We start from the raw sequence: 15,400 nt of genomic DNA, 5'->3' as shown, positions 1-15,400 counted from the left end.
GATAACATCCATTTAAATCGTCGAATAAAACTTCGAAACTGCCTTCATGGCCCTTTAACTTGCCTCGATCTTTTGTTTTTTCTTTCCGGTGTTTCGATTGAACAGGTCGGACTATCAGCAAACACCGTGTAAGGCGCAGTAGTGCAAGTGGATGATTCGTAAAAAGAATCACAGTTAAAAAGTAAGACACGCGCAAAATACAAAAAAAAAGTTCCTAGCGCAATTTTAAGCTGAAACTTTCATGCTCCGACGACAAGTACCGGCACTTTAACCTCTCGACAACAGCAGAAGGCAGTGTTACCGCACTGCCACTTCCGTTTTTCCCTCGCTAAGCTGCGAAAATTCCCTTTTTTTCCCACAACACCATTTCAGTGACAGAAGTCGTTTTTAAGATATGCATGACGAAAAGTATATTTAAATGCACCAGCACCTCCCCTATGTTTTTGTTTTGTAGAAGTTTGCATTGCATAAACTACGAAATGTAGTTGGCATTCGGCAAACTGGTCTCCCCTCTCCTTCTTTTCCGCACTATACATTGGTTGAATGAACCAGGGGAACTGAATAAAGGCAAGCGGGCCATTAACTAAACTAAACTAAAATCGCCTGCTCGTTTTCGTGATGTGAAAGGGACCCCACCCACTGTGCAATTCATCATCTATCGCACTGACAGAGGACTAGTGTCCGTAGATGGCGGCGAGAAAAGCGCGCGAACCGGCAGTACTGTACCGGCAGGCTTGCAACACGCACATGATGTAAGTCGCGATGAATTAGGTTGGCTCTTCAAAACAGGAAACTGCTTTGGTTGCTAGTGCCACTTCCTTTCTCTTGTTCGATGTAGATAAGAAAATTACAAAACTTTGGTTTAGTTTCGTCATTAAAAAAATTTCCCACTTTTTACAAGTGTTTAAATTCTGGTTTCCCTTTTTCCCTAGCTGTCATGCTTTTTCCCACAATATGGGAAATTTCCCACGACTCGGCAACACTGGCAGAAGGCGCGAGGCGCAGGCGCTGGCGGAAATATATAAATATACTGCCACCGCTTTTATCTTGAGCGGTTTTTTCTTTATTTTGGCTCCTATTTACCCTCCCTGGCCGTAACTTTACCTGCCGCTTCTACAGTATAAAGGGGCGGTCAATTGGACTACAGTTGAAAGTCCCTGCAGTCAGTTTCTGCGAGCGAAATTAGTCGCTTGTGCTTGAAGCGAACGGATTTCTCCGCCATTAGGCAGGGATGCTAGGTACTTCCTTGTCCCCATGGAGATGGTCACGTGACGTAAAATCTCTCTTGGCCGCAGCCGCAGCCGCGGCCGCAAGATGAGCAAACCGGCCCTGGAAGGCACAACCAATTTAAAGCCCATCTGAAGAAAAAAATAGGGTGGAAAGTCAACAAAATGTCATGTAGTCGCAGAAATCTGAGTCGAAATATAAAGAAGCTACTTGGGATTTCATAACTCGCGTTGCGGGTTATGCGGGTGTGTTGCGTTGACAATCTTCGCAATTTCGAAGGGCGCGGCAGTCTGCTGGCGAATTGTTTTTATTGCAACTCTCTAAAACCCTTCATTTCCGCCCGTCACACTTGCCCTTACAGCCACCATAGATGCCTGGTTGCATGTTGCTTGATGAGGAGCTTGCGGTCGGTGAAGTAATTTCTGCACCAAGGCGCCTGTATTTTCTTTTAACATTTTTCTTATTTCTCCGCAACGCTCTGCTCTGCCCTCTCTGTCAGATTCCCTTGTCCAGGGTGTCATGGTCGTTTCAGTTGTCCAATGATGTTGAATATCACTCACGCTCCTGAATCCCACGCCACCAGTGCTCCAGTCGGGCCTTTGTTGTCCTCGCACACTGCACGCGCGATCCGTTGTCTCCTGTTACCGTTGTTGACACTCCCACACTGATCATCTGGCAGCTTCGCCTGGCACCTTTGGAGTTCACGCTGCCCTCGCCTGGCATCTGCTTAAACCCAGGATTCACGCGAGCTTCCATTCGGTGTGAGGCCGCAATGATCCGTCGAAGGTGGCAGCAGCGCGCTGGCAGACGAGCACCAGGTGCTCGACTGTCTGCGTCTTTTTCACACGCCCCACAAATAAGTCACTTTGGGATCGAATATTTTCATATATTTCAAGGACCCCAGGGCCCCTGCCCGTGCCTCGAACAAAAGACGACTAGCTAGCCGGTCGTTGTGCAGTTGAACTTCAGTTAACAGTTGCTTTTCGTTTTCTTTGGAGACCAGCAGAGTTGACTTTGCTTGGGCTGCCTCAACACACTGGAGGGTCTCTCTCTCGTGCACTTTCCTCCTTGAACTGCTGGGTAATGGCGCCATCTAGTGGGACGGCGCGAAACTCTATTGGGCGGATCACGGGATCATGTTGAAAAAACAGCGCGACTAAGACGAGGACACATAGACGAAGAGAACACAAGACAAAGCGCTGACTATCAACTGGTTTGTATTACACACTAAGGAAGAATGACAATGAAATGAAAAATATGGAGTAAAATGTTCGCGCGCTTGCTTGGCGCCTCGTGAAATATGCCCCTTTCTTCTTTTTTCCCCGATCGTAGATTGGTTTCCTTCTTTCTTTCCTCGGGAGCTTTTGTCACCCTGAATCCAAAAACTTCATCTCGCTGGGAGTCAGAGTCACCGATGGTTGGCTCACACACGAACTGTTGTTCTTCGTGATGTTGTAGGCTTCTATCATTTCTCGACATGTTTGGTCGCGGTGTTGAATCAATATACTGGTGTTTTCGAAGCGTGGTTCGCAACCGCAATCTCTGCAATGTATCGCCAGATGCGAATTAGCGGTGCCCTTCAAGGAGCTATGGTGCTCTCATAGTCTGATGTTTAAGCACCGGCCAGTCTGCCCGATATACCAGTGCCCACAAGAGAAGGGAATGCGGTAAACCACGCCTTTTACACACGACACGAACTGCATCCCATGCTTTACCTTACATGTGTTATATTCTGATCTTGCTTTACCCTCCTTGCGTGCACGTACAGCAGAACATAATCTACTTAGTTTGTTTTGAGCTGAAAAAACAACGTTCACTTCGTATCTGGACGCGACTTTTTTAAGTCCGTGTGAAATGCGGTGAAGATAAGGAATGACTGAAACTTTCTTTTTTTTCTTTTTTAACTGGTTCTTCTGGCATGGAATTGGAACTATTCTTTACGATTTTTATTAAACTATCGCATGCTGATGAAATAATCGAGTCTGGGTATCCTGAATCCCTAATCCTTTGAATTTGGGAAGTGAAGCTAACGCCCATTGTGTGAACACATGATTTAGTTAAGGCGGATTTCAAACAGGAATACACTATCCCTCTTTTGACGAGTTTCGAATGTGCTGACTGGTAGTTTAGCAAACTCTTTGATGTTCTAGGATGATACAACCAACAAATGTGTTCTATTTTAAATTCAACGAGGAGATCTAAAAATTGAATTCGACTCTCTTTTAGGGTTTCATAAGTGAACCTAAGGCCTTGGCCAAGCTCATGGAATACTTTAAGGACGTATTCTAGTGTTTTTTCACAATTGGAGTCTTTAACAAATACCAAAAAATCATCAACATACCTAAAGATCTTGATGGTGTGATTTTTCAATTTTTGAACTAGAGCTCTGCCTATCTTCCCGAGGAAAATATCGCTCAGTACAGGCGCTACTCTCGATCCTATACAAACACCTGACTTTTGAATGAACAATTTCTCCTCCCACCCTATAAAAGTAGATTTTAAATACATGAATAATAGTTCAAGGGAATGTTCAACTGTTATTCCGCATTGCGTTCTAAACTTAGTTTCGTTGTTATACTCCAAAATGCACTCTTGAACGCTTACCATGAGGTCATCATGAGGCAAAAAGTAGTATAAGTCCTCTACATCAATGCTGAATGCTGTGCACCCTGGATCATGTGTCCTCGTCTTAGTCGCGCTGTTTTTTCAACATGAACTCTCACCAACTCGCCCAGTTATCTATCCTTATCAATGGATCACGGGACAGCGCTCCCCGAAAGCGCGCTCCGGGTGATTATGTTTGTAGTATACAGGATGTCGTGGACTAATCCGGAGTGTGTCCGCGCCTCTGCGGTTACCGGGTTGCCACATCTGGAGGCCATATCGAAAACTCCGCAAATATTAGTAGGTGAAAAGCGGAACGATACGAAAGAATTGGCGATGCTCTAACTTAAGCTCTTAGCTTCTTAAGAATAATATCTTACTTTCTTGTGCTTGCTGTGTCTCATATATTTCAGTTTCATACGCCACGTTGTATTTTTATCCCATCCATTGTATACCTCACATATTGTTTGTCACTTTATTACCACCGGTGTTGTATTGATTCGTTACATAACGGTAGTGGGAAATAAGGCGCTCACATGTAAGGGTCGTAACGTTTGTGACTGCTAGTAATACATTTGCTAAAGGGAGGCTTGTAAACAGATTGTAAAATAAAAATGCCTTAATCGATACCGTCTCAAGGGCACAGCTTAAATGAATAGTATCCTACGATCAAGTGAGAAATTGACCAAAAAGCCAATTGGGAAGGAAAGAAACTGGACTGGCCAAAGGAACACCCTGGGAAAAACCAGCGGGGTGGAGCTCTTCCCTGCTGGACCCCCGTCCGACCCCGCTACTGGATCATGAGCTAATAATACAAAAAGCGTCTATCAGTCGCATTCAGTGAGGAAAGCAACAAGTGCGTCTGTTGCGTTGCAGCAACAGGTTAAAAAAATGGGAAGATGCTAAGAAGTTGCAGCAAGACCGACTTCCCTACCACCTTTACCACGATGTCCACATTGCGAGGAGCTCATTCCACCTTAGCCCCACACCTTGTAAGCAAGCAAGGGTCACTAAACAGATCGCAATCAGTTCGTAGCAAGCCTCAACCACGAATACCGCTCCCAGGTTTATGAGTAGTGGACAACGTCATCCGGGGATTTTGAACCGAGGCATAGGGTATTGCAATCTGTCATCAGATATATCAAGCTAACCGGACTTGGCGTCCACCTATAGTAGTAGTACCTTCTGCATGCCACTACGAGGGGCGACTGATTTTTTAAGGAACAAATCAACGTTTCTGCCATCCAGTTCAATGGACATCTTAAAATATAACTACTTAAGACTAAGACGAGGAAAAGGTTGAAAATGAAACTACTTTGGAAGTATGCGCAAATGTTTTTCTCGGTTTCTAGTTCCAGCTTTTATTACCCTATAGAAAGATAACCAGTGAAAATTTAACATACACACGAGGTGATGAATTTTGTATTTTGATGCTGGTGCCTTAGCAGCATATGCTCAAGCTCTACAGTGCTTTCATCGCCTTGACCCTTTTTCCTTCGAAACGGAGCATGGCACTCACTGCATAGCTTCTTCATTAGTGCCACCACATGGAAACCGGAAGCCATTTTTGCCCAGTTAATTCCTCTAGCGTGTGCTCCCATTTGGCAGGCTTGGCGAAGATTATAGAGGAGGCTCTGCCTGAACACATCGCAAATTCAACAATTACACGAATTGGCACAGCACGCACTGTCGTCACATAAGCTGCAATTCTGGCGGCCTTGGTGTTGAGTGCTTACTTTCTGTAGCACACATTGGGCACAAGCGATACACGATTACTTGGACCTATGAACACTCCTAGACTGAATCAAGAGCTAAAATTAACCAAAAACGCATCATTGCTGTGCGGGTAGAAACAACCACTTTAGCGAATGTTGCTAGTTTGATGCAAGCATAAAAGAAACAAAAAAAAAAACAAACAAAAAAAAACATAGCAATATGTAGCCATTTGTAACTAAATCATCAGGTCAAACAAATTTTTACTGTGCTAATTTTTCTTGCTTGTAAATTACCTCATGAACATTTATTGCGGAAGTTGACAGGGACTTGAAAAAGAAACGATCTTGACAGTATCAGCACCGCTATCAATGTTTTGCTGAAATATTAAAAAAGAAATAATTCATAGCCGATTTGGTATTGGGGAAGAGATCGAACAGACACTCATCTAGCGGTACGCTTCAGCTGTGGGAGAGACAAACAGTATTTTCTTGTTTGTTTTTTATCACAGTAATCAAAGACGACGATTCGAAGGCCGCCCCTTGTACGACCTAATCACTGGTCAGAGCGGTGCGCTCGTTCCCAGATGGTACTAGACGAGGTTCAATTTCTTTGTTATGCTGTGTCAGTAAACACCCGGCTGTGGGGACAAAACGCTCGATAAGGCTCCCCCTATGGTTCGATCTCCTCCCAATACAGGTAAGCTCCGAAGTCATGTTTCAAAGCATATACATGAAGCTTAGCGACGAAGCAGAGCTATCCATTTGGCTGAGCGAAGATTCTCTGCGTATCTTTTCTGCCCCACAGTTAATCATCAAAGCGATTTGTGAAGGTCTTTAAAGGCCCGCTAAGCAGGTTTTTTCAATTCGCCCAAATATGGCGACAACTCACTCTGCGGCATCTAAGCATCCTATAAATCTGTAGATCGTAACAATACGCGGCCGAATTTTCATGAAAAAAAAATCAGTGATTGCAACGTATCGATTCAATCCTCGGCGATGAGAGGCGCAAGTTCCAAAACCAGGACCATTGCCAGTGAATAGCTAGCGAAGGATCTTCGCGCCTCCGACCTGTGGAACCGCGGAGCGATGCGTCGGATGCGTGTGGCTCATAGCCCATACAGCCCGGACTACGACTAAACTCAGCGGACGCGTGCTTCTGCGCTCAAAAGTTGAAAAGAAAAAAAAAATCACTTCCGCAAAAAAGAAAAGAAAAAAAAAGAATTTTTTAGACATTTTTTGCCGTATTGTGTTTCCTCTTCGAGAACTCTTTAAACTACTCCCACTTGCCTCTATCATGTACAAAAGCACATGTATTAAGTAATTACAGCGTTTGCAATCTCAAGCAATTGTCGCGCTTTCATTGGTCATATGCCGTCCAGGCTGCCGGCAAAATGCTCCGTTCATCGACGAAGTTAGTTTCGATCTTTGATTGCCCTTTTTAATAGAAAAATCGGCAGGGCATCATTAGGATTTCTGAATTTCTAGGAGGATTGGAGCCCGCAGAGTGGGTTACCACCATATTTTGCCGATCTCAGAAACCTCCTCATGGCACCTTTGAGGGGACATTGACAGTGTGTTTAAGCTCGCTGAGGTTTTTATGTGAACATGATCTATAAGAGCCTAACTACCCAGAACACTGCTTGCGGCTCGAATATTTCTTTTCCGCCCAAAAACAGCCGGTCGAGAATTGACCGGAACTAGCCGCGCTCCCTCTGGTTTCCCTGGTCACGATGCATTACAACTATTAAATATAAAAAAAAATAAACCATATTTTTGTGGCCTCCAATACACCGCAAATACGTTGATCTAAGAAAAAAAATGTTACACAAATCACAAGAAGTACATATACACGTAATTCTGTTATGGCGACGTACTTCGGGCTGGAGAACTCGATGGCGCCGCAGGACAGACCACCGTTTCGACGGACGTAGGACCGCTACTTCAGAACTATCGTTCGTGTTTGCAGCCAACCGATCTTCGAGTGCAAAAAAATCGAACAGAAAAGGTAGAAGTGCGAAACTATCGCATGATAAACGAGGGACACAACTTCGCCGTCACGTGATTCACACGCCGGAGAAGCGGAGAAAAACAAAAGGGATCGGGTGTAGCTAGATGAGTTCCGGCATCTCTGTTACTACGTAGCAGAGATGTCGGAACTCATATATCTGTTACTACGTAGCAAAATATTGAATGGGTAGTCTCCAAACACCATATTAGACTGTCTAACAAAAATTTAAAAAAAAATTATTTAGGGGTGTCAGTGTTGCTTTAATTTCGCTGACATTTGGCAGCCACATCCCAGTGTCCCTGCAGATATCTTCTGCGAGTTGAATTTATAAACAAGTTGAATGCCAAACAAGAAAGTGCAGCAAAAGGTAAGAAGCAATCCTAGTACAATTTTTCCATGCCTTTAGCAGCTCTGGTTAAATAAGGAGTGGCTGTTTTAGTGTGCCCTCATTCTATTTTTCCAACTTCCTATGCCATACTCTCACACATATCCAGGGTCCGAACCGTACACGGCTAATCAACGTCAACAAGCATGCCGCTTCACCCATTGTCTGGAGCTACTCGTACCCGTTTGTCTGCTGCCATTGATAATCCAAGGCAATAAGGTATGAAAACTCGCATCTAATTGCCTTTTTATTAATGACCTAAGTATGGGACAGACGCTTCCGCTTTATGTCCAGATATTTTGTAATCTGCGTAAGGCCGAATTTACAACTACCGGGAAACTTCATATGACTAATAATACGGTGGGGTTGCTCGGAGTACATCTCTTGTTTTTAACTTTCGCTTATGCGATTCATTCTTGCACTGTACCGCATTTTACTTTCCTAATAAGGTGCGCAAGCAACAGTGCCTGAACGGCTGCATGATGTTAAACTTGGGATTTCGTTCTTCAGCGTTCTTCCGCGCGTTTTTCTCTGCGGCCATTTAATTTATAATCATTCAAGACCAGTGGTGAAACTGTACTTCCATATTTGTTACGTAATCTAAGATTACATAACAATATTGCGATCTCCGCACAGCTGAGAATTAGCCCTTTTAAAGCTTTAATTTAACTGATATGCAATAGATATAAGCATAAGTTAGGGAATTTGATATCTAAATTCGGAACAGTACTGCAACTAGGGTTTGACCTCAAACTTTTGCGCATTTCTAAAACTGTCGTGGGCAAGGTCGAGATAGCGCGGGGCCTCTTGTGTCTCGCTTCGCGGCGACGTTCCACATAAAATCCTATTACGTATTTTATGCCTTGACGGCGCGAACATGGTGCTCCGTAGCGTCTCCGAAGAAAAGTCCTACCAAAGTTAAAGCTTCAGGGGGAGTGGAACTCAAAGCTAGCGTCTCTTCAGATCGTACTCCCAGCTTTCACTCTCATATCGCGTAACTTCTTTTTTCCTTTTCTGGAGCACATCCTTCTTCTTTACCCTATCACCTCCTGCAAACTTTCTGAAAATATGTGCGAGTGATGGAAAGATAAAGTAAGCTATAGACGCTTTGCGCACGCACCAGATTACAACAGCTATTGCTGACCTTCTCATGTCTTACCTAGACGCCGAGCCAGCAAAGCAGATGTTGACGTGCTTCCACAAAGGCCAATGCTGGAGAGGACGACGAAGTAGCATTTAAAATGGAAATAACCAGCCCTGATGTGGTCATGATAAAGCGTAGTAAACGTAATAAGACGAAACAAAAAATAAATTCGGCTATGGCGACGCCCACGAACAGCTGCTTCGAAACATCTGTAGACAATCCACCTCCAGCGCGAGCTCCCTACCTTCCATAACACTTCGGCACACGCGAAACCAAACACGTCGATGGGAAACGACTCCGTGCTGGAGGTGGAGCCTCTGCTCACCTTGCGTCGTAAAGGACTATTGGCACCGAGATGTACCCGTGGCAGCCTCTTCTATCTGTGACGTCATGAATAATTATTGGCTTGGATTTTGTTCCACCGTCACGTCATGTGTTGTGAACTTAGCTACTTATCATCATTTCCGACGACAGGTTCGCTAGTGTTATCGCGTTTTTAATCCAACGCCGTCCAAGCTGACAGTCTGACAGCGTTGTTATGCCCATTGTTACGCCGCGCGCAGGACCGATCAAGCTGCGCCTGAACACGGTATTCCAGAAGATTCCCATTTCTTCTTACTCGGGACATAACTTTTATCATTTCGCCCTAGTTTCTTGTTTTCTAAAGTGCCTGATCATTCCCATCCCGAACGCTGAATGCTTGAAACTTTATGGTCCGAATTTTGGGCGATGCCGGAGCACACTGGACAAGGAGCTGCACGCGAGCTTGTTGAGTCAGTCTCCCTATCACTTGCTGTTACGCCGTTAAATCGCCGTCCGCGTTTCTGCTCTCTCGAGGCTAGTTATTTATTTTGTTTAGCACAAGCTCGCGGATTTTAACGTTTATTTTTGAGTTTACATCAGTCGAGGTCTTTTTCATGTGTCACATTTCTGGTGGGAATAGTCGCAAATCTTCTAAAATACCGTGATCGGGCGCTACTTGCTCGGTCCTGCGGGCAGGCGTACATGTTGGGCAAGTGACTTGCGTCAGCTAGCCTGCTAAAACTTCTTCTGAATCCGTGAGGACGCAAGTTACGGCAGGATGCTGACGCAGCACTCCCGTGAATGTGTCTTTCGTTACAGGAGTCCGAAACCTGAAACTGCTACGAGCCAGCCTCATAAAACGCATTTTGTGTTAGAAAAGAGATACGGATCGGGGTTCGTGACAGTTGATGCCATAGAGGCACCGTGCTTCAAGACTTAAAACAGTAAAAGGCCACTTATCTTGTAATACATATATACTATATCTATTTTTTTTAATTTTACGTATTACAAGATTGCTAAGAGCTCTAATAACTTAAGTATCAGCATTTCACAGATAATGCTGACTTTTTTATGGAGTCAGCTTTACGTTTTCTTTTTAAGCAAATACAGCAAATCAATAAAAAATGAGTTCGGCACAATATACTGACTTTAGGAAGTGTCACGAGAAACATTTTTGGCGTGGTGCCAAACATGACGTCTCCGACTCCCCGACGGCCGACAGAAATGTCAGTTTTTGAGCCGCCCTAGTTACGAATCCAGAGCAGCCATTTTCTCGAGCTGACTCGCCTGGAGTTCCGTGGTACGCAGAAAGCTGTCCGCGGACGAATCATCACAATGACCAAATTTTTGAATTTCCAAATGCGTATTCGCGCCTAAATTCAGCTGTGTAATAAGCTGGGAGAGTTGGTAGACAGCACGAACACAATCAGAAAAGCAGCGCACGAAGTCGAAGGCGCAAAAGAGGAATACGTGCGACAGAAGTAAGCACAGACTCGATAGTATTGCAATATACGAAAAGGAAGAAAAATAAATTCCTTCACAGCGAGTGCACTGGCGACTCAGGCGGCACCAATGGAAAGAATACATCAGTTAGTCAAGAATTACCCCTTCAATGTGTTAGATAAGTAATATACCTTCTTGTCTGACAAGCTCAGCGGAGACTAACAGCACACGAAGCTTATTCAGACCACCAATTACGTACGCTGCTTGAGTTGCCTTTCTAGACCTGCCACGGTACCTGCCAATAATATTATTCAGGAAAGGTTGGTTTACACTGTAATGCTCAGTAAATGACATAAATATGCGACCGCTCTTTTGCTTGTAACTAGTTATGGTGTTCACGAAGGCGTTTGATGACACACAGTTTATGTATCCATCCCCTGGATGGCCCCTGAGGCAAAGAAGCGGACGCTTTATGAGATTTTTTTTTCTATGTTTCGTACATTACAGTAGTTGTGAGTCAGTGCTTGTGCATGTCTTACATGTTTCTCTTCCATGAGTTTGCCCCTGTGCGCTGCTTTTTTTCGTTATCTCTAAAGAAGAACACGAAGCTAGCCGATCCACGTGCAGGACCCGCGAACGATGCCTCCGATATTGGAATTCGATAGGCCTGGTCGGAAGGACATTTATTTTCACGTTTGTTAACATGTCGGCATAGTTAAATATTTCAAATCAACATGGCTGATGCGCAAAAAAAAAAAGTTAACGCTGATTCGTATTTATATTTTGTAGGGTTTTTAGGACTCCTTCGACGCTTTGTAAGAAACAAGGGATTCCCACTTTCAGGAACAAAGTGTTCAAGTTCAAAGAACCGCCGTTTCTGAACGATATTTTCCAAATTCCTTCGTAGTACGCAAGGGTAACGGTTCAAAAATATGAGTAACAATTTATGGTTAACGATTTCTTTAACCATAAAAAGGACGTTTCTAGCATGTTTGAGTTAGGTTATGCTTATGCAGGAGGCTTCTATCAGTTACAGTGCTTTTAGAAAGAAATGGGAGAATAAATTTGAAAATTGGTAACCTTCTAAATGAATAACTACTGTATTCACGACCTCAGTCAGTGTACCGCCGAATACGCGAGGCTTATTCGGCTCCACACATCAGTGACAGGCTTGCTCTCTCGGCGCTCCGGAGTGTCTCGGCGCTAAGATCCCGGTGACCGCAGCGTCACTAGAAGCCTCATTTCAGTTGTGAAGCTCACGTTCTGCGACCGAGCCAAAGCATTTCTGCGTCGAATCATATATAGTCGAGGCTAGCGATTCGAGAGGCTGGCTGAGCATTAAGAGCGACGCTGGTTCAACCGGGCACCGTCAGCTCCGCGTCAAAACCTTTGCATGTTCCGGTTGAGTACGTTGGTAGTGGCAGCGTCATGCAGAGGCGGCCGGGAAAAAAAATAAACCTGGGAGAAAGAAGAATCTGTTAAGGAAGAATATAAAAAAAAACGTAAGGCGTGTTTGTTTCGAAGTTAGATAAATTGGCGGTCATGACGAGGCGTTGTGAATTTGGGTCTGCGAGCGGATACAAGAGCGATAAAGAAAAGCCGCATTTAATTAGCCGCTGGCAGAAGTCTAAAAAAAAGATATTGGGACCGTGTTATACCGCGCACAGGCAAGCACGTCTTGGCAAGTTACCATGTGCGAGATCTTCATTGTAAGAGCGGGGAAGTTCTAAAAGTTTGCAAATTCAAACTAGGCAATGACATGCTAGAGTTTCCTCGAGGAAGGTGGGAGTTCTTTCTACAAGTGAAGCGTAAATTCCAAAACTACCGATTTTTTTTTTATGCGTGAATGTCGGAACTGCTGCAGTCCTAGAAGACGCATCAGCATGAAACACAGAGCTCTCAAAACCAGAGGCGCCCGCGGTGCTCCCAGTGCCCCGCCAGCCACGCGTGACGCTCGCGTCCCTTATTGGGCTTCCACCAGAAATATTTCAGCTCGATTGCAAAGCATTGTCGAGATATAAAGCTCCGCAACGGATACACAAAGTGCTTCTAATGACGTTGGGCTGGCTCTTCTGACGTTCAGAGTGTTTACGCGCTCAAATCCCGGTGCCTCTGCGCCCTGATTGCCGCCTTTACACACTGTGCGACCCATACAAAAACTTGATATACACTGTTAGCAAATACACCCCCCAGATGTGTAAACCGTTGTCCCATAGCGAACACGTCAAAACCTGCTTGTTTTGCACGAAGCAATGTGCGTTATTCGTTTAGAGATGGGGTGCCGTGTAAACTTAACACGATACACCGTGTCTGCTTTCCACAAAAAAGGGATGGGCGTGTTCCCCATAAAACATGATGGCCAGCAGCCGGCTAGCTTGAATCAAATAGAAGAAAAAAGATTGTGATTTTATCATTACGTATTCAATAATAAATGAAAATTATCCTTGCGCAAAGGATTTTTCATATATTCTTGTCAAGGATATCCGCCCAACACCTAACTTCCGCTAGTTGCAGCACGCGTACGGGAGCAGACGCCTTCACTTTGGGGGCGTTTTGATGCATTTTGTTGTCGTATGTTATGTTGGTGTCGAGTTGAGTGGTGGCGTTTGGGAATTTGTGACCGGTGTTGTTCGTGATCACTGGTGCAGCGCTGATGCGTTTTTTCTGATGTCGCCACCACCACCCCGAACTTCGAAGATTGACGGGCCCGTGGCACTGCATTATGCTGAATCGCGAGCTCCTTCTCTGTTGACTTCGTTTTCCTGGTACCACTCGTGGATACTGCAGGCGTTTAAACAGTGTGAACCGTCTAGCCTTCATCCCCGGTGACGTACTCGACCTGTTGAAACTTCTTGCATCCGTCATTTTGGAATACCCAAGGCAGTTATCTCGCCGCTCTGGTTTTGGTTACAAAAGTAAAACAAAACGCTCGTAGTTCCCGCCCTCAGTACACGTTTGACGTCTTCCACACTTTGATGCCGGATAACTGGATGAACGAGGATTTACATTTACTTCAGAGGTCACTCTCGCCGCTTCCTCACCGTCGAGCAGCAGTGACAAGACGCGGATGAAAGGCTTGAGCATCAACAGCCCAAGTGCACTCGGTGCCGATGCGGGCGATAAGGGTATCTGTCAACCGGTAGGCCAGAACAAATCGTGACCGCTCCAGCACTTTGTCATGACACGGTGTTACAGAGAGCAGGCTAAAATACAACTACACTGACCAACAAAGCAAGCGCACTGTTAGAGTAAATCTTGGCTTGTGATTGCGCCTTTGTAGATCATCATATTCGTTTTGCTGGAGAGACACAAAGGACGGACATAACAAAATTGTTAACACATTCCGTGGACCTCGCAAAAGCACTTACACAGTGACTTTGCGAAAAGCGCGAAACACGGAGTCCGCACCGCACTGACTTCCGAGTCTTTTACCTGCTTTAGAGCACTCTGTCCCGGCTAGTAGATATGCCTACTGAAACTGAAACTTGAAACTGGGGGCAGTGCTAGAGAGAAGAGACAATGTTGGGAAAGCTTGCTTGCTCTCCCCAATTTCTCAGCTGTCAGGTGATTGTACCTTAATGAATGCACCAACGCCTCTTCCCAAAATAAGGAAAAAGCACTATGTTCACTGCGTAAAAAATGGTGCCAGTTCATGCATCTGTGGCAGGTAGGAAACATTGCCCTAATTTGTCCACACCACATGATGAGCGCCACAAACTCACAAGAGATTTACAGGAAAATATCGGTGCTGACTGAAGTTTGCCTGAAATTCTGTATAACCAGTCGTTTGCAGGACCGAATCATCTTCTCGAGCGGTGTGCGTCGCTGTGCAAACACGTCACTGTGCACATGCAGTCCAACAACACGAAGCATAAAAACGGCAGATTTAGGACAACAATCCGGAGTCCATTGTTCAATTAAAACAACGTAAATTTGTTGAAAACGCCCGCAACTTTTTACTCACAACATGCGTCGGGAATCTTCCACATTTTGAAACGTGACGAAGAAATATTTACTTTTAAAAACGCTCGCCGCGTTCTCCCGGACCTGCTGACCGGATCAGTTAACGACGACGGTACTGAACCCGTTGAACCTCAACCCCACAACAACCAATTTGCGCTCCGTGTTAGTGTGGGTTTCTACCTCCAAGGCTCTGCACCACACACCACGAACGCTTCAGCTCTTTGTCGCATCGCCGTGTTGCACCAAACAGAACGAGATCGCCGAAGTCAACGCAGCGCTGTTGTGAACCTCGGCTTGTGGTTGCGCACTCGTGGACCCTGTGACTCCCTTCTCATTCAAAGCATACACGACGATTACGAATAATACTTTCCGTCTTACCGGAAATCACAGGGACACTTCTGCGGTCACGTCTTCGCTACATGTGCTCACAAACGGCGGAGCTTCTCGCGCCCCGTAAAACCAAAACAATACCGGCGCCATGTTAAACGCGCGTTGTTGCCAGAGTTTTTCCGACTAAGCAAAAACAACGAAAGCAAACGGGCTCTACCTTTCAGCGTTCATGGCGCTGCGCCGTGGCCAGATTTTTTCTGTCAGGTCTAACTTAGAGA

Source organism: Ixodes scapularis, unplaced genomic scaffold, assembly GCF_016920785.2.
Source record: "Ixodes scapularis isolate PalLabHiFi unplaced genomic scaffold, ASM1692078v2 PGA_scaffold1__304_contigs__length_218370807, whole genome shotgun sequence".
Lineage (NCBI taxonomy): Eukaryota > Metazoa > Arthropoda > Arachnida > Ixodida > Ixodidae > Ixodes > Ixodes scapularis.
The sequence above is the reverse complement of the archived record's forward strand: the minus strand, read 5'-3'. Positions refer to the sequence as shown.